The sequence below is a fragment of the Bos grunniens genome, chromosome 19 (genome assembly GCF_055505025.1).
Source record: "Bos grunniens cultivar Pamir isolate PY7600 chromosome 19, Bosgru_T2T1.0, whole genome shotgun sequence".
Lineage (NCBI taxonomy): Eukaryota > Metazoa > Chordata > Mammalia > Artiodactyla > Bovidae > Bos > Bos grunniens.
Window position 1 is genome coordinate 8,216,506 of NC_141183.1, and position 12,448 is coordinate 8,228,953.

At 46.6% G+C, this 12,448-nt stretch overlaps 2 long non-coding RNA genes and 2 other non-coding genes across 6 annotated transcripts; 3 read left to right on the plus strand and 1 right to left on the minus strand.

The window, feature by feature from the left end:
* Positions 1–6,498: 6,498 nt before the first annotated feature.
* Positions 6,499–8,362, minus strand: LOC147351127 (uncharacterized). The gene is made up of 2 exons (XR_015147201.1): positions 7,978–8,362; positions 6,499–6,566 (listed from the first exon to the last, which is right to left on the minus strand). It is a non-coding gene; the product is annotated as an uncharacterized LOC147351127 (long non-coding RNA).
* Positions 7,282–12,173, plus strand: LOC147351128 (uncharacterized). 3 transcript variants are annotated; one of them, XR_015147195.1, is made up of 6 exons: positions 7,282–7,781; positions 8,291–8,362; positions 8,797–8,888; positions 10,446–10,542; positions 10,663–10,740; positions 11,689–12,173. It is a non-coding gene; the product is annotated as an uncharacterized LOC147351128 (long non-coding RNA). The 3 variants fall into 3 exon arrangements; XR_015147196.1 differs by having other exon boundaries at positions 7,506–7,781; positions 10,663–10,792; XR_015147197.1 differs by lacking the exon at positions 10,663–10,740 and having other exon boundaries at positions 7,506–7,781; positions 10,446–10,628.
* On the plus strand, positions 8,648–8,725 carry LOC147351129 (small nucleolar RNA R38). Its single transcript, XR_015148477.1, has one exon. It is a non-coding gene; the product is annotated as a small nucleolar RNA R38 (small nucleolar RNA).
* Positions 10,219–10,303, plus strand: LOC147351130 (small nucleolar RNA R38). The gene has a single exon (XR_015148478.1). It is a non-coding gene; the product is annotated as a small nucleolar RNA R38 (small nucleolar RNA).
* Positions 12,174–12,448: the final 275 nt, after the last annotated feature.

Sequence of the window (12,448 nt, forward strand, 5' to 3'; positions counted from 1 at the left end):
AAAAATATTGAGGTATATTTATCTGACGGACTAATACTCAGTAATTAAAAAGGAAATGAACGACTGTTACAAGCTACAGCATGGGTAATTGAGGGAAACCAGACACAAAAGAGTACCTGCTGTAGGATTCTATTCATATGAAATTCTAGAATGGGCAAAACGAAGCTGTAGTGACACAAAGCAGATCAGTGGCGGTCTGGGGCCAGGGCTGGATGGAGATTGACTGTAAAAGGGTGTGAAGGGGATCTCTGGGGGGTGAAAATGTTCTAAACCACGAAGGGGTCGTGGCTGCATAGGTGTATACACTTATGGGACTACTGCACTGTACATTTTTAAATGGATGCATTTTATTGTATGTAAATTATGCCTCAATAAAGATGACTTAAAGAGTTAAAAAAGCAAACAAACAAGAATAAAGCTTTGACTCTTGTCTTGCTTACCGTCTAGCGGAAAAGCCAGACATGAAAACAAATTATCATAAAATCAGATCAGATCAGTCACTCAGTCGTGTCCGACTCTTTGCGACCCCATGAATCGCAGCACACCAGGCCTCCCTGTCCATCACCAACTCCCGGAGTTCACTCAGACTCACGTCCATCGAGTCAGCGATGCCATCCAGCCATCTCATCCTCTGTCGTCCCCTTCTCCTCCTGCCCCCAATCCCTCCCAGCATCAGAGTCTTTTCCAATGAGTCAACTCTTCGCATGAGGTGGCCAAAGTACTGGAGTTTCAGCTTTAGCATCATTCCTTCCAAAGAAATCCCAGGGCTGATCTCCTTCAGAATGCATTGGTTGGATCTCCTTGCAGTCCAAGGGACTCTCAAGAGTCTTCTCCAACACCACAGTTCAAAAGCATCAATTCTTCAGCGCTCAGCTTTCTTCACAGTTTAACTCTCACATCCATACATGACCACAGGAAAACCATAGCCTTGACTAGACGAACCTTTGTTGGCAAAGTAATGTCTCTGCTTTTGAATATGCTATCTAGGTTGGTCATAACTTTCCTTCCAAGGAGTAAGTGTCTTTTAATTTCATGGCTGCAGTCACCATCTGTAGTGATTTTGGAGCCCAGAAAAATAAAGTCTGACACTGTTTCCACTGTTTCCCCATCTATTTCCCATGAAGTGGTGGGATCATAAAATACTGGGTATTAAAAGAAGGATGTTCACATAATAAGAGCTCCACTCACTGTGTGCTTCCCTGCACATGCTAGGTGCTTTGCACGCACAGTCCTAAACGGTCCTACCGGGTTCGTGAGAGCCTCCACCTCCTCCTGCTGCAGATAAGGAGCCTCTTATCAGAGAGAGGTGAAGTCATCTGCCAGGGGTTATTTAGCTCACATCAGCAGAGCTGGGACCCGACTCCAGGTCCGCTTGGTCGCAGAGCATGTGCTACATCAGCCAACCGTGGGAACACTGGAAGGAGCTAGGGGACTGTCTGAGCATCTCAGGTCAGACTTCGCAAAGGAGATGCTGAAGCATGAGTCGGGACTTGATACGCACAAAGGGAAGGACAAAGGGAAGGAAATGTCCAGGCAAAGGAAACAAACAGCATGAGAGCAGGTGCTGCAGCAGTTATGAGAAGGGGTTTCTGGGAAGGGGAGTCATGTCCAGAAAACAGGAGGAAAGGTCAATGGCATATTATGTATCCTTCAAATTCACTTATTTTTAAAAAGCCTATTAAGCAATAATTTTATGAGCGGCAACAGATCTGCAGAGCAGGCAAATGAAACGTGTGCTACTGGTCACCACAGGAAGGAATCCACTGCAACCCAAGGTCATCCATTCTCAATAAACAGGGTACATGTTGTCCTGTTTCTTCTCCACAAAGTTAAAAGCTCTGTGCAATGGTCCCAGATTTCTGCTGAACGGGATTTGTGGTCCTCTTTCACAGTCCTGAGAAATTGAAGTGGAAAATATCCTCTGTGCTTTGAGGATATGCTTTCGAGCTGGATGAATTAAAATCACTGGAGTTAGCAAAACATGAGCCACTGTTACAGTGTATCTTTCCAGGAAACCCAGCACAATGGTTAGGACCATAGGTCTGGAGGCTCAACTGAGTTCCCAGTGCCTTCACACACTAATGACTTTCATTTTTCTGCACTTGAGTTGAAAAACGGAAGGATAATGACAGAGCTGTTGTGAGAGTCAAATGAAATAGCCAACTGAAGGTGGTTAGGGTCATCAAGTTTTATACATTAAATTTGGGCAGCTTTTTGTATGTCACTCATATCTCAATTAAAGAGGTTTTTAAAAATATATATATTCTTCTATTTATTAATCTTTGGTTGTGCTAGGTCTTCATTGCTGGATATGGGCTGTTTCTAGCTGTCGCGAGCAGGGGGCTACTCTGTTGTGGTGCATGGGCTCGGTCGCCCCGCGGCATGTGGAGACTTCCTAGACACGGGATCAAACCTGTGTCTACTACATTGGCAGGCAGATCCAGTGGACCACTACAGAGGTTCAGTATATAAAGTGTTTTTTTTTTTTTTTTTTAAAGGCACTTAAAACAGTGCCTAGCATGGAGTCAACACTGTACACCAGCTATTATTTTTTTCAGGATGGTAATTTGATCGTGTCAGTTCGTCTTTATTTTGCCATGGCCCATTCTTCCCGAGAATAATTACCAACAAAAAAGAGAGGATGATTTGGGATATGTCAGTCCTATCATTTGGAGTCATATCATTCTAATGAACACCCAGCTTAAGATGGCTTAAACAATAAGGAGGTTTCTTTTTTAAAATCTCCCACTCTGTATTTCACTCAAACTAAGATGCCAGTGCTCACAGGATGCCTCCCACATTTAGAAATATTGACATGTAAAAACATGTGTCTCTGAATCAAACTAAAGGTCTAAAGGCTGGGGACATCGGGACTGGCTTCTCCAGCAGCTCAAAGCATCTTCCAGGACTCAAGCTTGTTCTGTCCATCACTGCCGACTTTCCGCTCTTCCTAGGAAGCAGCCCTTCCGGACACAGGATGGCTTCCATGCTCTCAGGCATTACTTCACGGGGTCCCAAAACCAGAAGGCAGGCTGTTGTTTTTCAAAACTAGAAAACCTTCCCAAATGTGGCAGAACTGCACTGCAGATCATTTTCTAAACCAACTCCTGGTGAAGGGAAGAGATTTCTCATGGGCCTGGTGCAGACTATTCAAGACTCACTCCTTGGGGCAGAGACGGGGCTTGCCTCCCAGCAGCTCTGCGGTGTTCGTCACATGGAGGACGGGCAGTGGTGGGGCTAAGGGTGCCTGCCACACAGGTGGGAATATCACTGGCGAAACTGCTCCCCATGTAAGCAGCCAACTGCTCGGGAAATACTGCTCCTCCTTCGTGTTCTTATTCATAAAATTAAACACAACTTTCCAGTTAAGACATTAACCTCAATATTTAAAGACTCTTTTTCTATTAATGTGGGTTTCAAATGTGTGTGCTCAGTTGCTCAGTTGTGTCCCGCTCTTTGCAACCCCATGGACTATAGCCCACCAGGTTCCTCTATCCACGGGAATTCCAAGGCAAGAATACTGGAGCAGGTTGCTATTTCCTTTGCCAGGGGACTCTTCCCCACCCAGGGATTGAACCCACATCTCCAGGGTCTCCTGGAGGCAGATTGGCAGGTGGATTCTTTACCACTGAGCCACCTGGGAAGACAGTTTTTGAATAATACCAAGTCTTAAATTTGGAAAACTCAGCAGTGGCCACAGGACTGGGAAAAGGTCAGTTTTCATTCCAATCCCAAAGAAAGGCAATGCCAAAGAATGCTCAAACTACCACACAATTGCACTCATCTCACACGCTAGTGAAGTAATGCTTAAAATTCTCCCAGCCAGGCTTCAACAGTACATTAACCGTGAACTTCCACATGTTCAAGCTGGATTCAGAAAAGGCAGAGGAACCAGAGATCAAATTGCCAACATCCATTGGATCATCAAAAAGGCAAGAGAGTTCCAGAAAAACATCTACTTCTGCTTTATTGACTACACCAAAGTCTTTGATTGTGTGGATCACAACAAACTGGAAAATTCTTCAAGAGATGGGAATACCAGACCACCTGACCTGCCTCCTGAGGAATCTATATACAGGTCAAGAAGCAACAGTTAGAACTGGACATGGAACAACAGACTGGTTCCAAATAGGAAAAGGAGTACATCAAGGCTGTATATTGTCACCCTGCTTATTTAACTTATATGCAGAGTACATCATGAGAAACCCTGGGCTGGATGAAGCACAAGCTGGAATCAAGACTGCCGGGAGAAATATCAATAACCTCAGATATGCAGATGACACCACCCTTATGGCAGAAAGTGAAGAAAAACTAAAGAGCCACTTGATGAGAGTGAAAGAACAGGGTGAAAAAGTTGGCTTAAAGCTCAACATTCAGAAAACTAAGATCATGGCATCTGGTCCCATCACTTCATGGCAAATATTTGGGGAAACAGTGGAAACAGTGTCAGACTTTATTTTTGGGGGCACCAAAATCACTGCAGATGGTTGACTGCAGCGATGAAATTAAGAGATGCTTGCTCCTTGGAAGAAAAGTTATGATCAACCTAGAGAGCATATTAAAAAGCAGAGACATTACTTTGCCAACAAAGGTCCATCTAGTCAAAGCTATGGTTTTTCCAGTAGTCATGTATGGATGTTGAGAGTTGGACTATAAAGAAAGCTGAGCATCGGAGAATTGATGCTTTTGAACTGTGGTGTTGGAGAAGACTCTTGAGAGTCCCTTGGACTGCAAGGAGACTCAACCAGTCCATCCTAAAGGAAATCAGTACTGACTATTCATTGGAAGGACTGATGCTGAAACTGAAATTCCAATACTTTGGCCACCTGATGTGAAGAATTGACTCATTTGAAAAGACCCTGATGCTGCGAAAGATTGAAGGTGGGAGGAGAAGGGGACAACAGAGGATGAGATGGTTGGATGGCATCACCAACTCAATGGACATGGGTTTGGGTGAACTCTGGGAGTTGGTGATGGACAGGGAAGCCTGGCGTGCTGCAGTCCATGGGATCGGAAAGAGTCAGACACAACTGAGCGACTGAACTGAACTGAAATCCTATCAGTGAATGGAACTCCGTGAGCTGACTGCCTGAGCGCAGCAGGTCAGCTGACCAGATTTCCCCTCTGCAATCAGAGCCAAGGTCCCTGCACAGCCCTGGGGACTCCTGCCCTGTAAAGCTTCTGATCTACTTCTGTCATTTATCTCTAGACTGTGTGACTCTCCACGTAACAAATATAGGTCTACACTGGCCTCGAGTAATGTAAAATTCAAATGTCCTAGAGCTCACCAGCAAATGAAGTCACAACAACATTAGCATTCCCCTCTCAATAGCTCTGAGCCCTTGCCCTCATTCAGGAACGCTGGCGCATTGTGTGTTTCCCGGTTATTTCCGGGTGGCCTGTGCAGTGCACCTGACACGTACTCGGGCACAAGGGCTCGCTGCGTTTTGCTCAGGCACTTGGCCACAGCCCAGCAGCCCGTGACACCCCATCCGCCGTGAGCCTGCTGTTGTTCTACCAAGGGCCCTGTCAGGTGTGAAAGCTCCACTGTGTCCTCTGGCACAGTGGCCCTTCCAGAGCTGGGATGAACAGCCCTCACTGCACACTGGGTGGCAATTGGTCTGGGACCCAAGACAGCCCCTTGCCTGCAATGTAGGGCACCCGGATTCAATCCCTTCGTTGGGAACATCCTCTGGAGAAGGTAATGGCAACCAACTCCAGTATTCTTGCCTGGGAAATCCCATGGACAGAGGAACCTGGCAGGCTACAGTCCATGGGATTGTAGAGTCAACAAAACTGAGTGACTAACATTTTCACTTTTTCAGACAGCCCCGCAGGAGCCCAGAGCCCTCGGTCTTTCACAGATCAGCTCCTGCAGTCTCTCATCCTCACTCTTCCTGCCAGAAAATGGCTGGGAACTGGAACAGGTGCCCATCATCCACACCCCACTTGTCAGTTTCATCCCTAACCGCCCATGGAAACACACAAAATCTGTTTTCCTTCCCCTCCCCCACAACCCCAAACCCTTCTATATAAGATCAATTTATATATACATACTCACAGTGCAGTATAACTTCATCGTAAAAGTACAGACTCTACAAGCTAGGATCAAACCCCGATTCCACCAGTTACTAGTGTGTGAACTGGGGCAAGTTACATAACATTTCAATGTTCCTCTTTCCCCATTTGTAAAAACAGGAGTAGTGATAACGCACTTCACCATGCAGTGGTGAGGATGAAACAAATTAATATCCATAAAGTACTCAAGGAGTGAATGTCTCACAGTAAGTGCTATAAAGCATTAGCTATCATTACTGTTTTGCCAGCAGATCACCTGCCTACACACAAGCAGCTTTTGGCAAATTCCACACTTAGAGCCTGAAATACATTTAGTCTGCGGGGAGAGACCTCATTATTTCTTTTGGTATTGTACAAAATACTTTGTCTTCAAGGGTAAAACAGAGAAACTTAGGGGCCAATTTCACACAATCGGAGCTATTGCGGAGTTAATGATTGTATTTGTGGAGTACTTACTGTGAGCAGAGGCAGTGGAATACCAACTAGGTCTGTGAAGAATTAAAAAAAAAAAAAACAAATTAGACTTCTGCCTTGAAGAGCTTACAATCAAATTAAGGAAGGCAAACATTAACAAATGTGGTAACTTGAAAATAAGTCCCCGAAACATATTACTACACACAGAACAATTTAATCCAGACTTAAATGCCACTGAGATCATTGCTAAAGGGCTGGTGAGAATGGGGAAAGGGTGATGTAGAAAAGGCTTCGTGGTCTTGCAACTTTACTATTATGATTATTATTACTATCTGTCGTAGGACATGCGGCACGTGAGATCTTAGTTCCCTGACCAAGGACTGAACCAGTGTTTCCTGCACTGGAAGCCCAGAGTCAATCACTGGATTGCCAGGGAAGTCCGCACATTTAATTTCCAAATAGGTATACATTCTGGCTCTGACTCTAGTCGTTGTTTTGCCCTTTTACAATTTCAAAACTAAAGCCGGGGTGACTGCCTGAAAAACAGCCCTCAGCAGTAGCAGACGGTGTTACACTACTCTGTTCTTTTCGTAAAGTATAATTATTTTTGCATGGCGCCCCTGGGGTTCAGGGGAATTTCGAGCCTGGCCCGGCCCGGCCCGGCCCGATGCGTCGCTCTCGGGCGCCCTCTGCCGCCCGCGCCCCAACTAAGAGCAACGGAGCGGGACGTCAAACAACGAATTCCCCGGGAATCTCCTTTTCCTTCACTAACGTAACCACCCCCTCCATGACTCTAATAAAATCCGTCGAGCAATTAACTACGAAGTCCGGCGGGGCCCGAGCTCCCTCAGTCGTTCCTCTGGAAGCCCCCTCGAACTTTCTGCGGCCTCCACCATCCAGCCAGTCTCGGCCAGGGACAGCCTGTTCACTCAACAGATAGCGACTTTGTGACCGAAACGACCGTCGGTCTTCGTTTTCTAGCCGCCGGGGTTTCTATACAGAGCAAGCCTCCCGCCCTGGGCTCTCTACTGTCCCCAGTGGCGGCCACCATTTTACCCTGGCTTCGGGACCTCGGGCGCCCCTCAGCGGCCGTCGATCACACTACATTTCCCAGTAGCCCTTTCTCAATAGCGCGAGAGTTCGCGCGAGACTTCCGTGAAGACTTGCGCGCAGGCGGAAACCCGCCCCCTCTTCCGATGCGGGCTGCATGGCTGGAAGTCATGGCTTCCTCGCTGTGGTTCCAGCAAGGCCAGCAACTTCGGCTCTTTGGCCGAGGGAAGGCTGTGGAGGTGGGTAAAGAGCTTATTCCTTGATACGGCGCTAGCATACTTGGCCTTCCGCTGCTTGAAGGCGAAATAGTGACGCTAGGCCTGGTTCCCCCAACCCCCACCCCCATAGGTGGTTGGGAGGATTAACTGAGGTGAGAAAACACTTTCCAAAGGGTGTGAGTTTTTGTTACTGAAGGGAGAGAGAGCCCAAGCCCACCTTTGGCATCGGAGCGTCCCTCCTGGGGGAGAGCGTCTCTTCCATCCTGCGCACCTCCCAGGCCTCACGGCCACCCAAGCGCTGAGCTTCCAGGCTCCGCGGCCCTGCTGGCCCCCAGGTCCTCCCACGGGGCAAGCTCGCATCCAGGGTATTAACGTCTAAATATTTGGCTTCCTGTTGGAGAGCGTAGAGGACAGCCCCAAGCAATTTACGCTTAATTCTACAGCTGATAATCAGTGGCGTGGTAGACTTTGTTTGGAAGGCTGCAGTTTTATAGCGACCCTTAACATGCTTACGTTTTTATTCTCCACAGGCTTTCTTTGGCATCTGCAGAGATGGTGAGCAGCAGACCTGCTTAGAAGTAACGAATGGAAGTCTGAAATAGGTAAGGATGCATGTAGGCAGGAACTTGGGTGGGCAACAGAAATGAGAAAGCCGAGATGGTCTTAAAGCCTGCCACACACCGCAGCTCTGAATCCTGGCTGACTCAGGACCAGTTGGGGGTCCTACCCAGAATCCAGAAATGAGGATGGTCTCTGTGCCAGTGTAATTGGGGCCACTAGGTGTCGCTCTTTGAAACCAAAGTGGATGCCACTGCATTCACGGGTAAAAGGGAGACTTGGAACTTGAGCTTTAAAGTTGATTGAGATTTAGAAATGTTCCTTACTGGTTGAGCTGAGGATGATTTAAAGTTATCCCTGTCTGAAAAGACTTCTGTTGTGAGGAATTCTAACTTGCTGAGGCTCAACGTTTTAAATTATGTTCTTGGGAATGAATAAGTTTGTTCCTGTTAATGTGTTATCCATATTTCTCTTTTAGAATAAAGATGTAGGCTGTGGGCTTTGAAAAAGTCACAAGAAAGCCATCATCCAGGGATGTAAGGATGTAAGGATCTCCTGATGAGATAAATGGTAAGAGTTTTAATTTTCACAGAATTGCATAGATTATGGTTCCTTTAAGTGTTGGCTTGTTAGATTTCAGAGATGTGTGGGTCTTCCCAGACATTAACAGCTATCTGAGAGATACTTGTGTAGACCTTCTTGAATAGTTTTTCCTTTTAGTGCCCAGAGAAGTAGTATGAACTCTTTCCTAGACCCCTCACCAAGTACCCTCACAGTGATTGTTACAGCACTATGAGGTAGATGTTTTCCCTATGTTGCTCCCGAGTAAGTAAACTGAATTAATGAGCTCACTTGCCCAAAGTTACACAACTAGGTTATTTTTTTTAAGAGCCATAAAAATATAGCTATAAGTGATTTTGGAAGGGGGACATTATTATTAAGCTTTAGTGAGATATAGTTGAACAGCTGGTCATTGAGTTCGACTAGTGGTTCTCAACTAGGGGTGGAGGGTGTTGCTGGGATCCAGGCAATGCCCCTAATTACCCTGTAGTGCACATGACAGGCCCCCCACCACCCCGACAACTCCCCACCCAAAATGTAGAGTTAAAGTTGAAACCCACTGTTAGATTGAGACTCCAGTCTCAGCCTGTTAGCAGGTAACCACACCAGAACCTTGTTTCTTCATCTCTAAAAGACAGGAGTGGTGCTTTTCAGATCTGGCTCTGCACCTATAGAATGTTCCTGGACCCCACCTCCGGCCATGCTAAGATGGGTGAGATGGCTCTATGAGTGTGGCCCAAGGATCACGTGTGGCCATTTAAGAGCAGATGTGGAGGAACAGTGAGATGATCTGATCTACTTTTAGCTCAGGGATTTTTATTACAGCAAGGTTATAGTACTGGCTATTTTTAAGTAGCTCTCAGGGCAGATCTATAATCCCTATCTTAAAGAACTGAAAGCCACATGGTCGCTCTGCGGTATCGTTTTGCACACAGAGGTGAGCAAAGGAGAAGTGACCTTGCTTGGTGTTGATTTTTCTTGGCATCAGGCACCCTTTGCGCAGCTGGCCTTCAGTGGTCTGGCTGGAAGAAGTAATCTGCACTGTTTGAGACATTTTTACTGACAGCTCAAAGATGCTGGAAGATTTACTTGGCTACTAGACACTTTGTGCTCAGGGAGACCCTGGCTTTAAAAGGACAGGAACTGTCACCGTGTCAGGTCTGGGACGCTGGGTACAGCTAGGCACTAGATATAAAGTTTTTGCCCGTGAGGGAAAGCACGTTCTAATAAAGCAGATAAGATTGAATGAGTTCCTGAGAAAGGAAGGAATTTGGTAAGGAGAACATGGTTTGCTTGTGCTGTGGATGTCAGTGCTGTGGACTGGCAGCTGGGTGGGGAGCTGAGTCCATGATGATGTGAAGTTATCCCTGTCTGAAGGCCGAAAAAAGGCCTTTGAGTGTGGAATCTGGATATCTGAGACTCAGTTTCCTAGGTTTGCTTTAGAGAAAATTGAGGCCTGGTTTATTTGGTTTGTTTGTTTGTTTAATGCCTGAATTAACAATGAGCTATCCGAGAGATACTTGTGTAGACCTTCTTGAATTTTCCTTTGCAATTTCCCCCCGCCAGGTACAGCCTCAGTTTGAGGCCGAAAAGGATACTCCAGAAAAAGACACTGGCTGCAGTGCTGTGGTGGCTGCCCTGGACCCGACGTGGAATTTCTCTCGTGTGTAATAGAGAAAACCTTTGGAACAGGCCTGGGTGGATGTTCGTTTTGTTTCCCCCAGCCCTTGGGTTGTGCTGAGTGGCAAGGTGACTTTGACATAGATTCTGTTTTCTTTGCTAGGTGTCCACAGCGTGTGTAACAGGACCGATCTGCTTTACCTAAAGCAAGTGAAACCGTTCCTCTCGCGTTGTTTGTAACGTAAGCTGTTTTTATCTTACGTGTCCGAAAGAATCCCCGCAAGCCTGTGATGGTTAGTTATCCCTGTCTGAACATCTCGACTGAGGGAAAACAATCTGTTCTGAGGCTTAAGGGGCTGGCTCTGGGCTCTTAAAAGCAGTTCAGGCTTTACAAGGGATCAGATGGAACGCACTCCAAAGGGAGTTGTGCTTATGTACCCTGCCAAGACCCCAGTCCTGGGGCCCCATCCCTCTGCCACTTGAAAACCAGTGGTGGGCTGCCTTGTCACCCTTTGGCTCTGAGGGCACAGGCTATAAGAGGTGGCAGAAATGGGCAAGTGGCCCAGATTTGGCTTATGCTCTTACTGTGGAATGAAAGAGTGCTTGTCACATATTTCAAGAAAATGAATGCGCTCTTTGAGACAGACGGCAATGGAAAATGTATGCCGGCTGTGGCAGTGAGCACACTTCAGGGCTATCTGATCTCTCGTCTTTTTACTGTATCCTGACATTCAGGAAAGAAGGGGTACCATGGCACTAGCATGGTTTCCAGGTGCCTTGTTCATGCAGGGCACTCTCCTGGGGTTAGCCCAGCTCTTGTCTGAATGGCATGGCTGGCTTGTGAGCAGGAGAGTAGCAGAGTGGCACTGGGCTTTGTTCCCATTGAAATGCCACGCTTGAAGTGGGCACAGATTGCCTCTCTTTTCCGCTGACGTTGGGAGGTATGTGCAGCTTTTCATATGTAAGGTCACATATTTGTTCGGTCACCAAGGAAGCTGTATTTGGGGTGGGATTTAAAGAACTAGAAAACTGGTCTAAGCAGCCGACAGCCTAGAGCAGACATAGTGAAAGGGCGTGCCAGAAGGTGGGAAGGTCTGCCTGCTGGGTCACAGTCTGCTGCTGAGTGGACTTGACTGTTGTGCGGGACCCAAGTGAACCTGGAGGGGTTTTTTGTGTTTTGTTTTTTCAGTTCTGCCGCAGGTGAACCATGGCCCTTGGCAGTGAGAGCGCCGAGTCCTAACCATTGGACCACCAGGGGATTCCCTGAACCTTATGTTTGACTTCAGAGGGCGTCTGAATATAAATGCCCCCAGCACTTGGTGGGTGCTCTTTACTGGGCCCTTGCACCGTCTCCTGGAAAGAGGCATTTGGGACCCACTAGCCTGCCTTACACACAAACACACAGGAAAATGATCGATGGCTTAGAATGAGTTCCTTCAGGATTGCCTCTTGTAAATTAAGGTATAACTAAGAACATGTGCAATACCACACACAGAATTTAGGTGATCTTGGTGCAGTGGGGGGACTGCAGTGATTGTAAAATGAAACTTGCATGTACACGCTCTGTTGAAGACTAAGGGGAAACAGGTGTTGAGCCTAAAAAAACATTTCTCAGTGGGTTTCTACAGTGTCTTGGGCTTAACTTTAAAGCAAATTAAAACATTTAAAAGTTGACTTCCTAGCATTTGTGGATTTCAGATTGAGACCTGTTGTAAGAGCAATGATTTCTCCTGTGCATCAGCACATTCTTTTATAAATGAAAGTTTAAAGCTTCTCACTAAATCGATCTTATACCATTGACTGGTTTGCTAACTACAGATGTGATGGGAATAGGGAAAAAATAAAATATGGGGGGAAAGGGGTCCAGGCCTCAGGAAGCCATGCTTTCTCAAGTAGCTGCTATAGTGGTTAAATCCTATATGTCGTTTTTCTTAGTCACCTGTCTTAAG